Here is an 18,826-nt window from a genome sequence, read left to right on the forward strand (position 1 = left end):
TGCAAAAGCCAAAATGTGTATGCCTTTGGAAAATTTCATTTTATTAAAATGACATTTTCAGACATTGCATGAGTGGCACACGAGATAAATAATGAAAGGGTGACAGGAAAACACTGGTTGGAAACAATGGAATAACTGGTTATTAGATGACTGCTGTAGTGTTTCCTAATTCATGAACTAGTCTCTCTGCTCTTATCATTGCCTAATTTTTTATCAGTAATAGATGTAGACTTAAAGAGTATACATTTCTAGTAGACCATGAGCAACCTCCTAGTAGCAGTTCAGCAAGTTTTTTGCAGCGTAAGTAAGGGCCCCTTATAGTCAAAATGACAATCGATTTTTGCATCACTCTCACCTTGGGCATAATTTTGTGAAGCAGAAAGGAACTGTAATATAAAACGACTCTTCAGTGTAAGTTGTGCAGAACAAAATGATGCTGAGAGCTTTCAAGTTGCTTAGGGGCACCTCTCTCCAAAGCTGTTTGTACTACCAGTGGAGTCTTTAGTATATATCCTCAGAAAGGCTTTCAGTATTTACTGAAGGTTAAGACTGGTTCAGAAATTTGTAGGATAAGCCTGTATGTGGGTCATATCTTCCTTTATTTGTCAAAGCTAAACATGTTTCTATCTGAATTTCAATTTCAGGCATGCTAAATAGCTTTCTACTCTGCAGAAATCAAACACAAAAGATCAGAGATATTTGCCTTGGCTTCTGAGAGGTCAGTGTGTCATTTCCTTTTTGGGAAGAAATGAAAGGATGAAGACACATAATACTTTACTGAATCTGCTTTTATGTACAATATACACAACCTCCCTGATGACTGTTTTTTTGAACAAAGGTATGAAGTAATCAGGACAGACTTCCGAAATAATTTCTGCTTGAGTTCCCAGTGAGACTCTCTTTCAAGAAGCTGCTTCAAAACAGCATCTTACGGCCCAACGTACTGAGTCCTTGCTTTAATAACTAGTGCTTTTGTTGTCAGTCAATAGTAGTTGAGCTGGTGAGCCACACATCAGTTAAATATCATTTTCATGGATTTGTACTTGTATTTCCATGTTAATTTTGCATCTCTGTAGCTACAGCACTTCTCAGTAAATAACTTTCAGTAAATATTTCTAATTAAATACAGGAGATAATTTTCTGTTCTGTGAGTATGTATCACTGTTGTTACACTCCATCATGACATTCTGAAGTGTACTCTTCGTAAGAGCATTACTCACAACTTGATAAACAGCAAATTTAATTATTCAAATAATGAAATTGATAAGCCACGTAAAACATTTCCTAAGAATTTTCATATGAACTGTAATAACAGAATGTTCTCTTTTTACTTCCAGAAGAGAACAGAAGATCAAATCAAAGATTTTTCCAAATATTTGTAAGACTGGTTAAATAAAACTACTTTGATTGTGCTTGTGGTTATGTATTTTTCTTTAACTAAAACAAAACAAAGCAAATAAAACAAACAAACAAAAAAACAACAACAAAAAAACACTAACAAAAGAAGAGATATATTTTGTGTGATTGGAATAAGTAATGTTAAACTAAGTTTGAGATATTTAGATATTTTTGTGGATACTAAATATTACCTTCATCTTAGTAGGTAGCTAAATCTTACAGGATGCTTTATTTCTCCAATCAAAACAGTTTGAATTCCAAATATGAAATGTTTATTATGAAATCACAGAAGTTCCACACAAGAAGAGTTTTATTAAATTTCGTAGTAAATGATCTGAACAATAAATCAATGAAATGTTCTATTTATTGACAATATATGACTAAATATGCTTTTTGTTCTAAATTACTGCTACAATTTTAATCTATATTATATTGAATACATTTAATATTCACCAGGATAAATGTAACATTTTATTTTATGGAACAACCTGGATACTTGCAGCCACATTCAAGGAAAAAAATATTTTTTCACTTGCTGTGTTTTCTGTGCAAACATCTGAACAGAAATGTGTTTCCTATATCACTGAATTAACATGATTATAGTTAAACTGTGTGTCCTGGCTTTAATTGACATTTTGCTTTACTTTAGTACTCCCATCGCTACCATGTAGATCTTAGAATTACATTAAACGCAGGCATATGGATCTACTTAACATGGTTTCACACTAAATTTGTACAGTGCTTGATCTTCCCACTACATAATGGCACTTTTTTTTTTTTTTCCCCAACACATTCATGGCCTACAGCTGACTGCTTTTATAGCTTTTAATTAAAATCTGAAGTGGAAAGTGTCTATTAGGCAGTGTGTGAAACCAGTCATAAAGTAGAGGTTGTACAAACCCTGCATAAGATGGATAGCAGTTACATCACTTCTCCCACCTTTGTCTTCATGATTACGAGAAGCTCATTCAAGTTAATTATATCAAAGTGGGAGGTCTGGGAGGCAGAGCCTATTTTGACAAGTGCCCTCAATTATTAAGGACCTACAAATGAATTTGCAAGCCAAAAGATTTATCAATATTTTATTAGCTATCACAGACTTCTTAGAGAATCTTTCCTGCAGTTTGTGCACTCATTTTTATTCATGTGATTCTTTTTCTTTTAGATTGGCAGCTGACCTTCTATGCTCTGTTGCAGCCTTGGATATTAACTTTTTCTCTAAAATGTATATTTTCAGAATGCTTGGAATCTACATGCAAGCTTCTACTCATGAATTTGAAGAATGTTAATTTGGCACACACTCTGTAATACGTTTCCATGAGTTTCTTTACCTTAGATGTGTGTTTGACCATTACATAAACAGCTTCAGAAACTCTTCTCAGGAGCTACACTGCTGCTTCATTGCTTCAGTAAATGAGACTGAAATTTGTCTTGTGCTCTTGTAGACAACTCCTCTTCCAATTCATAAGTGCACTGCTGAAACACTCACAACAGAATTGAAATAATTTAAGAAAAATCTTAATGTACTTTAACTGCCTTTGCCAAGTAAGTTTTTTATTCCTTTTTGGAAAGAAAATAAACAAAAAGCAGTTATAAAATATTGCACATTCTGATATTACTTTGACTTTCAGATTCATATTACTCGCTTTCCTTCTCCTTAGCCTGCAAATAACTTTCTGCTTTCTAATGACTTTCTTCTTTTCTTCCACAAATATTATTTGCTACTTTACTACATTACTTTCATTGCATGTCGCTTCACTTCTGACACTATTTTGTAGCTTTTCTTCTCCTTCTTCTCTGGAATATATTCCTCATGAAGGCGGATGTTGTTCTTGGCGTTCCGTTTTGTTTTGTTTTTAATTATTTTTGATTGCTTTTGGAATCTGGCTTTTTCTTCACGGTAAAAGATGTCTCTGTTGACAAAGAAGTCAATATCATGCAGTGAATTCCTCATAAATAGTGAAAAAACATAATTAAAAAATCTTCAAAAACAGAGCAATATAAAATGAAGTAATATAATTACAGTGTTCATACCTTTGGACCTTCTCATATTTAAATCAAAATCTGAATTATAGTATGTTAAATCAATCTACAATTATATATGTATTAATAAGATCATTTAATCTCGCTACGAATTTATAATTATGTATATGGCAATATTTTATATTTTTTCTTGTAGTTGAATGAAAAAGTATGGTTTGATTTTCTTTATTCCAATAAAAAGGTACATGTTTTTTTTTTTTTAAGTTAACAACCCAGAGGACAACTTCAGGATTTCAGGCAATGAATGCCAATAGGCACAACCTGTGGTAGGCAGTACAGAAGGACTGGCAAAGTAAGATGTATAGAGATTGTTATACTAAAAAAGTTAAAAGGTACTTAACTTGATGCTTTTTAGCTTGGCATAGAAGGCAAACTATTATTTAAGTCTACAGAGCTTGTAAAATTTTGGTAATTGTACCAAATATTATGTATTCCAGTAATTTCATTATGTGAACTACTTTTGGTACTGATTAGTGTCATTCTGTGCCCTTTCGGGTACTGGCATGCATCTGAAACTTAACTGACCAAGTCCAGTCCAGTGGCAGGTTTTCATATTTTTGATTAAAGGAGGCATCTTTTCTGATTTTGCTTTGTGCTATGAAGGAAGACAAATTGACTAGCTGTGGTCTATAATACTTTTGCTAGAGGTTTGCAAAGAATTCAGTCACATGGTACCAACCTTCCTTTTGCTCAGTTGTTTCTTTCATGGCAAAGAAAAAAAAAAAAGAGACAAAAAAATCCAAACCAACAACAAACAGATGTATCCTAACTTTGACTTAATTTATGGTCACATTTCCATGAACATAGAACTCCAAACAAGGAAATGTCTTCCCTAGTCATTTTGAGTAGGTAATTTAAGATTAATCTGGTTACTTAAAAGCAGGATTGTATTTAGGATAGAAAGGTAAATCTATTATGCATAGTAATTTTCATGAGAAGTCAAACCATAGTGTTCCTGAAGATAAAAGGACACAATAGTGTGTGTGCAACATATGTCATTGTGTGTTAGTAGCCATTTATTTATCAGGCAAAGAAATAAAGTATTTATATTAAACATCAGTGAATGTTTTATTGACATTTTTGTATTAGAAAAAAACTTATGATACTTATAAACATCTAAGAAGTCAGAAAAAATAATGCCTTCAGTTGTATCTGGTTCAGACTTTCAGAATCTTTACCTCTGTTTGAAGGTTCAAAGACCAGTTACACAAGAAATGCAAAAGATATTACTTCATTACATAAAAATGTCTGAGTTTCAGATGATTAAAACAAATTAATTTCATATGAAAGTATCTGGTAAGTACTGAATTTCAATGACTAAGGAATATTTTTTCAGGTGCAAAAGGAATATTGCTTTAATTGGACAACATGAAGGTTTGTTCAACAATCTACAGGACAGGTGATAATTTAATTACCTAATTCTTGATCAAAAGATTTTAGGAAGCAAATAGTAAGAAATATTCAGCTACGCAACTCTCTGACAACAAGTCTATGCCAAGTCTTTACACTATTCAAAGCTACTAAATCTTGGATTTCGTATTTGCAGATCAAGCAGATGCAGTACTGAAGTCTCAACCCAGTCTGTTGGTCTGAAGAGTGAATTTCAGTGCAGAGAAGAGCCTGAGGCTCTTTATCACTTCCTTTGAGGGAACTTGTGAAGACTGTGTCAGAAGGATGTTATTTTTCAGAATGGACTTGTGCAGGTGAGATTAATGCACGTAACATTACTTACAAAAAAATCCAAACAAACTAACAAAAAATCCCCCAGACAAACAAACAAAACTTTATAAACTTAATTCGCTTCAGTAACTGAGAAAACTTGAGTGTTAGAACTTTTAAAATTGAACCTATTTTTAACTTTTCTTTGATTATTCTACTTATTCTATTTCTTTGATTATTCTAATCTGTTCCCCATATTTAAGAGGGGCATAAATAAAATACAATTATGCAAATGCATAAACGCCTCCAATGTTCTGCATCTGGTACAAAAGCAGAGCTGAATGTGCAGCATGAGGAATGAAGGTATATTTATAGCAGGAGTTAAACAGAGTTAGTGCATCTGGGAGGACAACTTGGATGTGTGTAAAATACTTCAGAAACTGAAGATTGAGCACAGACCAGGACTGTCATGGAAGGTCATTATCAAGATAAGTCTGTTGTGTTTGTGAGTACAAAGAGGCTACTGTACTGGTAACTCAAGAGGGATTTAAGGATTGCACCTTTTCAAATAGCTGTGTTTTTTAACAACTGCCTTCTATACACCACATATTTCAAAGGAGTGTGTTTTGTAGAAGGTGCTACAGTGACTGATAAGTGAATATTTCGTCCGTTCTCACAGAATACAGAGTCTTAAAACAAGCAGTTGCTGTCATGAAGACATTCCGCGAACTACACACTATCACTGGTAATTGTGGCAAAGAAGACCAGAGAAGAAAAAGGATGCTAACAATGTGTATTTGACAAAATAGGAATCAGGGACAGTCTTTCTACAGAAAATAAGCTGTGCTTTGCTTTCTGCAGATTTTTTCTTTTTCAGCTGAATGAGATGATAAAAGAGCAAGTAACTTTTTCTTTTTTTTTTAATGACTTACTGAAAAGAAATGTATGATCTGCTACAGGCCTTAAAACTGTGTTGTGTTAATATTAGTAGTTTCTTAAAAATGTGTTTCCCAGCTGATTGTTTTAATCAATTCCAGGAGTAGTTTTATAAAAGAAAAAGTGAAACCTGTTATGTTGTCACATGCACAGACTTAACTCTATGAAACAATCAAAGAAGATACTTATTTCCTGTTAATTTCTTTCAATTGTAGTCTTTGCAGTTAGTGTATGTGGTGTACTAAGCTCGACCATTTCAGAGACAAGCATAACATAAGTTGACTGTATCCTTTTATATTGTGAAGTGGAAGCCACAGGGAAAGGGCGAAAGAAAATAGTTTCTGTGGAACAGACCGCCCATATATCAGCAATAGCTTTCGTTTTATATGTTTCATGTATGACCTGTTGTGGAAAATCACTTTGTTCTCCAAAATATATGTGGTATATTACTGAGGAGAGGACAGATAGATTATTGTGTTATACATCAATTTTTTTACTTTTACATCCTATGTGAGTCTGGTGCCAAACAGTGACATTTAGGAACATACATGGGACAAATTCAGTTGCAGGGACTGTATTTTCTCTTCCTCCATCCTCCAGAGAGTAGCACCCAGTACAAGATAAGCAGTAAAGTTCCCTCCACATTGAACCACCACAATTTTTTTTTAAGAGAACATAGCAAAGAGTGAGTTGCGGAAAAATAAATGTAAGGTATTTCTATACCTTGTTATATGATAGCTTTATTTGTTTCTGTTTTATATTGGATGCTTCCAGGACTCTGACGACAAACAAATATCATTGGGCTTGCCAGAGAACTTCTGGATATTTTGGGATTTACCATTCACTAGGGTTGGAAAAACAGTCATCCCTCTCCCTCACTTTATGAAGTGTCATTGCAAGCCTTGGAGCTGAGTGGAGCCAAGTATTTTTCTTATTTGTCACCTTCCAGCAGTAGACACCGCAGACAAGTGATAGGGGCAAATCTGTCATACAGTAGGAACGCCGAGTGATCCCAGGCAGGCCTGAGAAGGGGTGTTGACTGGGGCACTTGTGGCATCACATCATCCAGACCATTTGTTGAATTTGACCAGGGGTAAGTGCCACATATAGCAGATCTACTGCAGATGGAATTGGCATATGGCCAGTGGGCTGGCTGATATGCCAACTACTGTTTCTGTGGGAGTAGGGGAGTAGGTTTTTTTGATATTTGTTTGTTTGATTGTGGTTTTTTTGTTTGGTTGGTTGGTTGGTTTGGTTGATGTGTTTTTTTAATGTTTGTTTGTTTGTTTGTTTTTGTGGTGTTGTGTTGTGTGTTTTGCTTTTTTTTTTGCCTTTTTTTTTTTTTGTTAATTCCCCTAACAACCATTGCCTTTTTACCAGTCTTCACTGAAAGGCAGGTTGACTGGTTTAGCGTTTTCTTTTCCTGCCATGAAAATTTCAGCTTATCATTTTAATTGTGAATCTATCGGGAACCCATATACAAAGCAATTTGTGTCTGAAACTGCCTGGAGCACTTCATAATCTATGGGTAATGCGTATTTCAGTTAGTCATCGGTGCTGATTATTCATGGAAATGGAAATTAAATATAATTGGTTGTTTGGTCATTTAAGCATTGTTCTTATATTGTCACATAAGTCTTACTATCAACTGAAAGTATGTGTTAATTTACATCAATGCATTTATTGGCATCAGATTGTCATGGCAACATTTGCACACATAAACATTGTCTTTGGCATCAGATGGTCATATGACAGTTGCACTCTGAATAATTATGTCTTTTAATAAACCAGTGATTTAGCTAGCTCAACCTTCACCCTTTTCATTCCATGAACAGTATTTGCAATTACAGGTGTTGTGTGCATATGAAACGTTTCCTGGTGTACAGTGAATTTTTTGAAACAGCATACAAGGCAGGTCTGCATATGTATATTTGAAAGAAAGAAGATGAATGAATAGGATTTAAACCACTTTCTTTTGAAAGTTCATATACTATTGTAGGTTCTTAATCCATAAGTAGCAGTTGAAGTTCTGTCATTCTCTTTCACTCCTGTAGCATTGGAACTGTGATACAAAATATGTGGCCTTCACACTTTCCCAGTTCCAGATTCTGCCACCAAATTAATATTCAACTTACTGGTTAGGGGCTTAGACATTGTAGTTAATCATGTTGTAACTATAGAAAGATACCTAATACCCCATCCCTATGCATTATTTACATTATTTCTGTAGTGAAAGGCACAGGCAAGAGATTAATTAAATCAAACACTTCTTGCAATAGCAAGAAGAAAGAAGACTCCACAAGAGAAAATAGTGATTGGGAAGGTGTCAAATAAGGCTGCAACAAATGAAAAAGGGTAAGAAAAGGGATGGAAATGCAAGAACATAGCATTAAAAGTGCATACAACGAGGTAATATGGTGGAAGCAGATCAGTGTGGAACAAATTAATCCTCTTCCTACCATGAGATCATTTTTTAGAGCAACATTTTCATGCAAGTATTGTGGAAAACAATGATTTACTTAGGAAAATAATAAGACTGACTTGAACAATACTAGGAGGCTGATTTGGGACATGCGGAAAAAAATAACTAAGTACATAAAACACTTTGCTGTGATGTGGAAGACTGAATGGGAAGGGATGAGGGGGAAAACCTGATATGAAATAAAAGAGTAAGGTGTTTAAAAAGGCAGAGCATGTGAAGAAAAAAATAAACCAATGAATGTCAAGACCGATTTTCAAGAATGAAGAAAACTAAATGAATAGTTAGGAAGAACATTTAAAATAATGAAAGGCACCAAAAGGAGAAAGATAAAAATGTAAAGTCAGTAGAAAACAGAAAAGTAAGCTAAAAAAAAATAAAAATTAAAAAAATGCACCTCACATACAGCTTTCCAGAATATGGAAAAAACACAAAATTCATAGTTTGTCTCAAAAATGGGAAATTTAAGTCTGTTGAGGGTTAGAAAGAGATAATACTTTTATTCTGGCTATTCCCTGACTGCAGACATCAGCATGTCTAGGGAAGTTGTTCTGAATTAAACAATTCCCCTGTCAACTGTAGTGTGCATTACAGTAGAGAGCTGTGAGTAAGCAGGTAATACTGGCACCCAGTCTTTCTAGTGAACAATGGAAGGGAATTTTAGTTGGAAGCTGCTTTTCATGTTCAGTGCTTACATCCTGGGAGGGAATAATTCGTTATGTTTCTTCTGAAGCACTTAGCACACTTCTGAGTGCTGTAAAAAAAAAAAAAAATATATATATATATATGTGTATATATATGTATATATATCAAAAAGCTGTAACTGAATTTCATTTATGGATGTCCGTCAGCTACCTATTAAAATCAATTATTGAATATTTTAAATCTATTTAAATTAGGCACTAGATGCATCCAAGCTTCTCAAGTTATGATTGATTATGTTTATTGGACTAACTTCTAAAAATAAGGAAGAAGCTTTCAAAAATTGCATTCACTTCATCAATGCATGAGGACATAATGGAAGTACAGTAAATGGTACTGTGGGAAGTTACTCATTCAGATCTTATAACTTAATTAATTTCAAAAAGAAACAGGCAAATGCAGAAGTCAGGCATAGATTTTTTTCTTTTCCTTTTTTCTTTTTTTTTTTTTTTTTATTTATCTTCTCTAAGCTTGGCTGTCACAGGAGTTTAATGTAATTCAGAGTTGGAAACAGCATTAGATAATATCTCTGTAGATAGTTTACTATAATAGTTACCTCTTTCCTCACTCACTAGTTTCTAATAGTCTCTGTGTACTTATAAGATTACAAAACAGTAGTTATGATTAGGAAGGCAGTGTGCTATATCTTCTAGTTGGAATTGATTAGTGTTTTTCTTTCTGCTTTCTTTTGTCAGGGTTAAACCAGGAATCAAATGTTATAGACCACTTGTAAGGATGGATCTTATTTTTCTTTTTAATTTAGCATTACTTTATTTTTAACAGCTCCTACAAATTGTAGAGCATATTTTTCAGGAATTTTTAAGAGCTTTAAGAATCAAACACATTGTAATAGGTCTATCTGGGATGGAGTTTATTTTCTTCATAGGATCTTGTATGGTGCTGTGTTTCGGATTTGTGACCAAAATGATGTTGATAGTACACCGATGTTTTTTGCTGTTGATGAATGGTATCACAGCCTCAAGCCTTTCTCTGTTTCTCACTCTCAGCGAACAGATTGTGAGTGGGCAAGAGGAGAGGGTTTATGAGGTTAGTCACCTTTGCTTGGGAACCGGTCATTGGGTTTTGTTTTCTTTTTCTCTTCTTCCACTTCTCCTTCACTTATCACAAGCTGCAGTTTGAGTTCTGCTTCATCATACAGACTTCCTTCTCCTATGTTTCTTTTGTGGTCTTAATGCATCTACTACTCTGCATCATCAAAATCACTTCTTGTGCTTTAAGTCATTTAACCTTTTTTTCTGAAACACTGAGAGAGCTATGTTGTGCTGAGTATGAATAACTGGAGTAGGTGATGTTGTGACCTTCTTGAAAAAGGAACAAGCATGGTTTTTCATGGTTGATTTAACTTAAGTCCTGTTCAAACTGGTATTTTTGTGACTGCATTAAGGTCTCACTGATCCCAAGCTCACTACTTAATTTGATATTACTGACAGACCACAGTATAACATGCATTTACACACCTTCTTGCATAGACTTGCATGTGCCTGCTCCTTGAACACAGTGAAAGTAAGATCTGTCTAACTGGACAAAGAAAATATTGTGCAGACGTATGCATAGCTATCTGCCTGCAGACATATATTAGCTGATAGGGGTCTTTTTGTCTTCTGACGAAAACTGAGGGAAAAGGGAATTTTTATGCATGATTTGGCTCAGTAGGTATCACAGAGTATTTGTTCTTCTATGGCAAGAAGACAAGGATTATCCACTTTTTTATCCCTTTCTGATAAACTGTGTTGCATTGTGGTGTGTTGCAGTTGTGAAGTGGTGCATGCAGCCCAGACAACTAAGCTATTAGATTAGTGAACATTTGAAACAATACGTTTTCCACATGTGAACACACATAGAGTTTCTATAATTTCTAGTCAATCCATATAGCCTCAGTTTCCTACATACTAAGTAGATAACAACTTTCTCATAAATTGTATTTTTTGATGCAGTTATCACACAAATAGCAGGGTGGACTATTTTCTAATAATTAAATCAATTTCCTATTGTATTTTGTTCTGCTGATGGTGATTGTTCTACTTATTTGTTTGGTTTTACAGTTACATTGTGTTCAGGATCTATTTTTTAAAGTCTTGTCATCACTTCTGAACTTCATACAGAGTCTCAGCAGTGTGACGTGAAATACAAATCCAACAAAGCATACTGTCACTTACGTCTTGTTCAGTAGTTTATAGTACTGCTAAATGTACAAGCTATTAAACAAGAAAATAGGAAAGAAACAAGAACCAAATGAATTTATAAGCAAATTCACAAATGACATCATTTGGCATTACAATCTAGTTCCTAGACTCTGCAATTATGCACAGCCAGTCGTTTATGCCTATATTGTTAAATATTATTTTTAAAAAATCTAGTGTGTTTTGAAAATTAAGAATTAAGATCTTTATAGTATTTAAATATTGTATTCAAAAGTCTGTAAAACATGCAGAAAAGTGTCCTGAAACATTTCAGCTTGGTTGTTACAGTAGCTGCAATGTTTGCATATCACTGGAGAAATACTGTTAAGAAAAATCTTGCCTGTTGATGCAGCTGTGTTGGTGGGTTTTTCTATGGTGCAGCCTATTCTTACAGCTGGAAATAAGGTGCTGAGACTAGACATAAATGGAATAATCCATCTTCAATATTAACCTGTATTTCTAATTTATTATTTTTGATTTTTTTATAACCTCTAATTTAACTGTGATACCATTACAAACACTCCGAGTATTCCATGTGACAGTGAAAAAATTCTCTGCGGCTTTATTCCATTCTTTCTCCCCAGTTCTCCTTACTTTAAGCAGAGATCCATTGTTCAAAAGATACGGTTGCTCTCCTTCAGTATATTTTGGATGTACAATCAGTCTAAGTTTTTGTTTTCCTTTGGTTCTTGTGTTCTTCCAATTTGTCAGCCAGTGTCTTTATTTGTTATTCTGCTGAATATCTGTCTGTGTTGTTTCAGTTTTCAAGACAGTGATTTGTTCTTCCACATCTAAGATAAATCTTGCACCTATGCAGTTGTAACACTCATCTTCTCTAATTTAATGTCCATTTAATTTCCCACATGAAAATTTTTGAGTGCAGAATACTGATAGAATAAATGCAAATTTTTGTGACAATTTATTTGTCTACCTAGCTGGGAAGGAACCTATCCTGAACATTTCCTCTTTCCTGTGAAAAATGTGTGTGTACGTATATAAATACAAATATATGTGAAATTATATCAGTGATACCCAAAGCAAATCCTGGAGGTGCTAGTAGCCCAGCACCTTTATCCTCTCAACTCCGCTAACACTTTGTTGATTTTGTGCAATAAGAGCATAAGGAATACTAAGACTTTTTACAGGATTTCAAAGAATTTCATGGGGCTGATAAGCCATCAGTTTTGCAGCAGCTAATAAAGTTGTGTATTTCCTACAAGTAATAAAGTTCCTTACAATAAACTGATTTAAACCTGAATTATTCACGTAAGTGATTAAAGTGGGGATGATCACACATAAATTACATCAGTCATTGACAATGTGAGCAGCAAACCTGAGGTTTTATTTATAATTCAAGGTCAATGCATAATTGAGTGTAAGTATTGGCCAATGGATAACTGACTACAAATTTATGTTCTATAATTTCATTACTACTGGAACAATTCACAGATTTTTTTGTACATGCCAATCTCAGCTCAGTGTTTTAGCTACAATAGCATGTCCCACCTAAAAGTAATAAAGTCGCAAGAAGTCAACTCAATTCAAAGGTGGGGTTTTTGGTGTTCTGTTTTGTTTTGGTTTGTTGGATCACTGTGTTTGTTTGTTTGTTTGGTTTGTTGTGTTTGTTTGTTTACAGTTATAGAAACCGGATTTTAAGCAAAAGGACTTAAGCACTAGCTGTTGTGCCCATTATCATTCTCAACGATGAAAGCAGTTGTGGGATTGTAGGAAAATATTCTTACACTGGTGCATCAAGGAGGCATTTGAAAATTTTAATGGAAGTTCTGGAAGGAGTTCCTTTCACAAAATCATATTTTGATCCAAACACTCAGTCGGTATGAAGCAACACAGTTCATTGAAGAAGACAGCACAGCTCCAGTATCTTTGAAGTTTTCCCTTTACCCGGTTAGAGCTATGGATCAGACTGCCTCTCTGAATGGAAAATCACATGAGAGACTTATTTCGGGACTGAAATTCTTTTTAACAGTGAGTAGTACAGTTAACAGATCTGTCTCTAGGAAATGAAAGGAAATGAAAGGAGAAGCTGTTACATGAAACTACCTGTGACCAACTCTCTTTTCTCCTAGTGAATCAGTTTACACATACTTATTCAGAAACTACTGTGCTCATAGCTCACACCTATTCCTGGTGCCAGGAATGCTCGAACCTGACTGATTTCTCCAGACAACAGGGATATTAGGTATTTCTTGAAAGTTATTATGACTCTGTCTAGACAAGTACTTACCCATGAAGTAATAACTGCCACTTTAAAGTCGAAGAGATTCCTTATCTGTTTAAGGTTAAGCAGGTGGTGAGGTGCCTGTGACATCTAGAGCTTTATGATTTCTTGTTCTGAGCACTTAAGCTGCATTTTCAGACTGAGGTAGCTTCACAGAATTTCCTTTGAACAATCCAAGTTAAGAGGAAGGATGTATTCCTGAAATCAAGACTTGATGACATATTTGTCCACTTCCAGAAATCAATCATTAAACCAAACCAAACCAAAAAGCCATACAAACAAAACCAGAAATAGCTTTTAAATTTCTCATTGGTCTTCTATTTGGAGGTCAGTGCTACTTAAATGAGATGTAACAGCAGAGTGCATAACCATTTTCTTGGCATATGAGGGACACACACACACACACAAAAAAAGTAGATTTCAACTGATTAGCTGTTAATATCTTGTCATTTATGTTTCCTGACTAGTCAATGGGAAGACATAAATACATTTGCATGGATATTTTTCTTACTCATTCTAAAATGAGTAAGAAAATGAGAAGATTAACTATGATCTAAGACTAGCCAGACTACCTTCCTTTCCTCTCCATTAACTGTATTAGCTATCAACAGTATTTGAAATAGGCTGAGAAAAATCTAAACAAAGATATCAATATTATAGTTTTAAGTCCTATTCTTTTAATACAAGATGGAGTACATATCATCTTAAAAAACATCCAAATATTTAAATGGGTAGTCTTGAAGCTAAATTGACTTATTCAAGGAAAATTGTGTGCCAGAAAATGGACCACTGATGTGAGCTAATAGGTTCTCTTTTATATGAGATACATATGTGATACACTGGCTTAATTACTTTTGTCTCTTGTGCTTCCTCATGAAGAAAACATGTAAATAAATCTTAGAATTTTTGTATTGCAACTTTTATAAAATACAATTTATGTTTTACTTATAGATTTTTAATTCATCTACTGGATCAAATTCACCTGTCAGCCAACGAATTCTGCATTACCTTCTTATAAGGTTTTGTAGAGTGGTCTGTGTATTATTGTTCATACTGTTTATAGAACACCAAAAATGGTGTTCCTGTAGCCAGTTAAATACTTGTCACATGTGTGTTTGGTGTATCAGGAGTTTTGTGACTTTCATTTATAGTTATAAATTAATACATATATAGTTCTTTATGATAACTGAATATGAAGATTTTTTTTCATTGGTTCAGATGTTAAAAATAGATTTTTTTTCAAATTTCTTAATTAAAGTTTGAAAAGATCAGCTTTTCTGTTGAAGTTCTCTGAGTTTGAAATTAGACCATGTAAGGTTTAGGGTTTTTTAAACTTATATTTCTCTTTAAAAATAACTGAATATATTCATCATTAAATAGGAATAATTCAATCCTAAGCATAATTCTTATAGAGATATCTGTGGCAATCCTGTGGCTTAGTTAAAAACTTCTGGATTGGCATTTTAATAGAATAAGTTTTCGATCTAAATTGTAGAAAAAAAAATGAAGTTGTTTCTCTAGATATTTAAACAAAATAACTATTTAAGGTACAGGAATGAAAAACATCCAGCTCTAAAATCTTCTCACAAAGGAACAGTAAAGGTAGTGACTGAAATATAAAGTTGCAGAAAATCACAATAATAAATGTAAATCTCAACTTCTCCTTCAGCCGCACATACACACACATAGTCCTCAGCATTAGTTACTGTGTTTATATTCTGAAGACCTTTAAATCTCTCTAAAGTTATTGATCTGCAGACTTTCTGAAATTAAACTGCCAGGTATCACTGTGTTCTTGATATGTTATTGATTTTCTTTGGAATGTTTTTGGGGAAAAAATGTGACAGACCTGTAGGACAAATGGAAGGTCTCAGTTTTATTTAGCAGACAACTTGATTATGTAGCAGCTGAATGCAATTTTTTGCTTCTTTCCCCAGCTTTCCTCTGAGAATTGTTGCTAAAATGATGGTATTTTTAGGGGGTTAAATTGTCCTTCTGAGTCATCAAATCTTTATAGATCTCACTCACAAATGTTCTGAGACTCTCAGGTGGCAGAACTCTCACCTGCTGCTTTAACGCAGTTTTGACTTTGCTTTACATCTTTCGGAGACTGAGGGGGGAAAAAATAATAACATCAAACACATCATAGATCTGCCTTTTGTTTATAGGCATTGTTTGATTCCCAGTCCCAATACTGAATTAAGTCTCACTCACCTGTAGTTTTCAGGGTCATTGTTATAAAACGATAAAGTTTTTTCACAACTAGTTTACTGATAGAGTATCGCTGATTCAAAATGTATTGCATATTTTTGTTAGTAGCAGCAGAAATATGCTTTCAGAAATCTTACCTGTTTCAGTGAAACAACTTGTAGTTTTACAATTTTTACTGCATCAAATTTCTTTTTGAAGTCTCCGATTTCTGACAACACTTCATTGCTGAGAACAAAAAGAGTTTGGCTAGACATTTACTACTGTGTTCTCTTGTGAAGTGTGCTAAATGACTATGAACACATACATTTTGGTATTCACAGGTATCCAAAGTCTTCACTTTGCTTGAAGTGTAAGTATCCTGCTATGAGCTGCTTATAGAATAAAGCAAGTCCTATTTGCTACTTCTTTCACATCTAATTAGGAAAAAAAAAATAATTAAAACAACAAACAACAAAACCCTTACAAAACAGAAACTGAAATTTATAATAACATGGAACAGGTAGAGAGAACAGGACATTCTGACAGTTGTGTATTTTTTTTTTTTTTTTTTTTTTTTTTTTTGTAGTTACTCCAAGGAACTTACTTTTTGTTCTCTTATCAATAATTCCTAACCAAACAGATATTTGCTGCTTTCAATTTTCACTTCATTATCTTGTATGTAATTATTTTCACCATCATAGTTGACATTTGTGCTTCTGCACTAGTTCTGGCTGGGACAGTGTAAATTTTCTTTTCTGTAAATTGTATGGGCAACATCCTGGGTTTGTGATGAAAACAGTGTTGATATTATAACACAGGGATGCTTGAGCTGTTGTTGAGCAGTACTCACACAGAACCAATACCATTCCTGCTTCTCACCCTTCTCTGCCAGTGAGTAGGCTGGGCGGTGAACAAGAAATTGAGTGAGGACACAGCTGGGACAGCTGGCCCCAAATGACCAAAGAGATATCCCATACCATTAGACACCAGGCCCAGTGATAAAAGCTGTGGGGAAGAAGGAGGATATGTTTGGGGTTGTAATGCCTGTCTTCCCAAGTAAAGTAACTGTGACACATGATGGAGCCCAACTTTCCTGGAGATGGCAGAACACCTCTTTGTCCATGGGAAGTGGTGAATTAATTCCTTGTTTTGCTTTTCTTGTGCTCATGGCCTTTGCTTTGCCTGTTAAACTGCCTTTATCTCAACCCATGGATTTTCACACTTCTCTAATTCTCTCCCTGTCTCATTGCTGGAGAATGAGCAAATGGCTCTGTGAGGCTCAGCTGTCTGATGAGGGAAAACCACCACAGCTTGTTAAACTATCTATGAGTCACTTCTCTTGATTTGCTTGCTGCTATTAGTATAAAGTTTCTGTTGCTTCTTGTATTTTTATTTTTTTTCCCCCCAGTTTGTTTATTATTTTATATCCTTTATTATTTGCTCTACCAGGTCAAGTATTAGCAGCCTTATCTATTCTGTTTTTCTTCTTAACCTATTATTCTGCTTAGGGTTATCTAAGACACTGTTTATTTTCATCCTTTTTAAAAGCCACGGTTAACAAAGAGAAAGATCCCACCAATGAGTAATAAACCATATGCCCTAGTGGGTTCCATATCACTGCCGTAAATCACCCCTGGAAATAACTTTCTTTCCATCAGTTACCAGGAGAGCTCAGAAAGACTATCTGCTTAACTTTAGATAGACAATGTATCTAACTTTTTGATGGTAAGGTAAGACAGGTAAGATCATAGCTACTGACAATGTTGAAAGGACACTGGTTTTCTCTCCTTCTGAACAACCACATTTTATTTTTTCACAATTCCCCTCTCAAGCTGTCTTTTTCATTTTGTTTGCAATGTGTCACAGAAGGATACTGAGTGTAATTATTCTGCAAATATTGTCTTAATTACTAATTTTTGTTGAATGTAGTGCGATTTACCTCACCTAGTTGTTGCCATCTAAAAACAAAGAACTGGGAAGGAAGGTGAGTCTCTTGAAATCTCTTACAGCTCTCTGCAACCCTTTGTATCATGAGCCTCTTATTATATAGAAACTATAGGTTAAAATTTAAAAAGTTAAGGTGACAATTATATACATCTGTACCTTAGACAGAGGTGTTTTAGTAGAGATAAACATCACCTATTTCTTTCCTTGAAGAGCAGTTAGCAAAGCTTGGACTCAAAGTCATGACATACCATTTAATAATACCTCCCTCTATTATTTTCATTGAGTATAAAACTGCTTAATAGCTTCAAAGTCTTTGGATGGTGTTGCAGAACACAACATACTTAAGCATAGATCACTGGGAAACTACTATTTTAACTCTTTCATGAATACTATAAAAATTCTAGATTCATATAACATAAAATCAAATGTATCTAGCACCTGCAGACTGAATGAGTTTGTAAGAGTTCTCCATCATTCACCTGTGCTTTGTATACATTTTATTTTAAAATATTTTTCATAAAAATTCTGGCCCAAACTAATATTCTTTCTTAGGTAGGAAAACATTTAAAATAATTATGATTCCATGTTGAGTGAGTGTCTGGGAGGACCTCATCCTATGGAATAACTTATGCTGCCAACAACTGTAGTTATTTGTCAAAAGTGTAAGAAAATGTATACTTAATATACTAAAAATTAGTCAAAAATAAAGGATAAAATTAAATATAAAGCTTTTACTACAGCTCAAAAGTGGTAGCAAATATATGGGTAGCAATATCTTTTGAAAGGTGATGTAACTTTTTAGTTTTCTTTCTGCAAGTATCTTTCTTTTATGGCACTTTGTTGCCATAACTAATGTTTAGTGTTTCAAAAGTTTTTCCTGGAATTATCACCATTTAATTTTTTTTTTTTTTTTGGTCACAGTTTGGAAGGTTCTGTGCATAATCTTTGATTAAAAATATTCTGACATAATTGAATAAATTACTGTACTTTGATGGGGAAAAAAAAGATGTCCACATGGTTAATAATTAATTT

This window comes from Patagioenas fasciata, chromosome 1 (genome assembly GCF_037038585.1).
Source record: "Patagioenas fasciata isolate bPatFas1 chromosome 1, bPatFas1.hap1, whole genome shotgun sequence".
In the NCBI taxonomy this organism is placed as follows: domain Eukaryota; kingdom Metazoa; phylum Chordata; class Aves; order Columbiformes; family Columbidae; genus Patagioenas; species Patagioenas fasciata.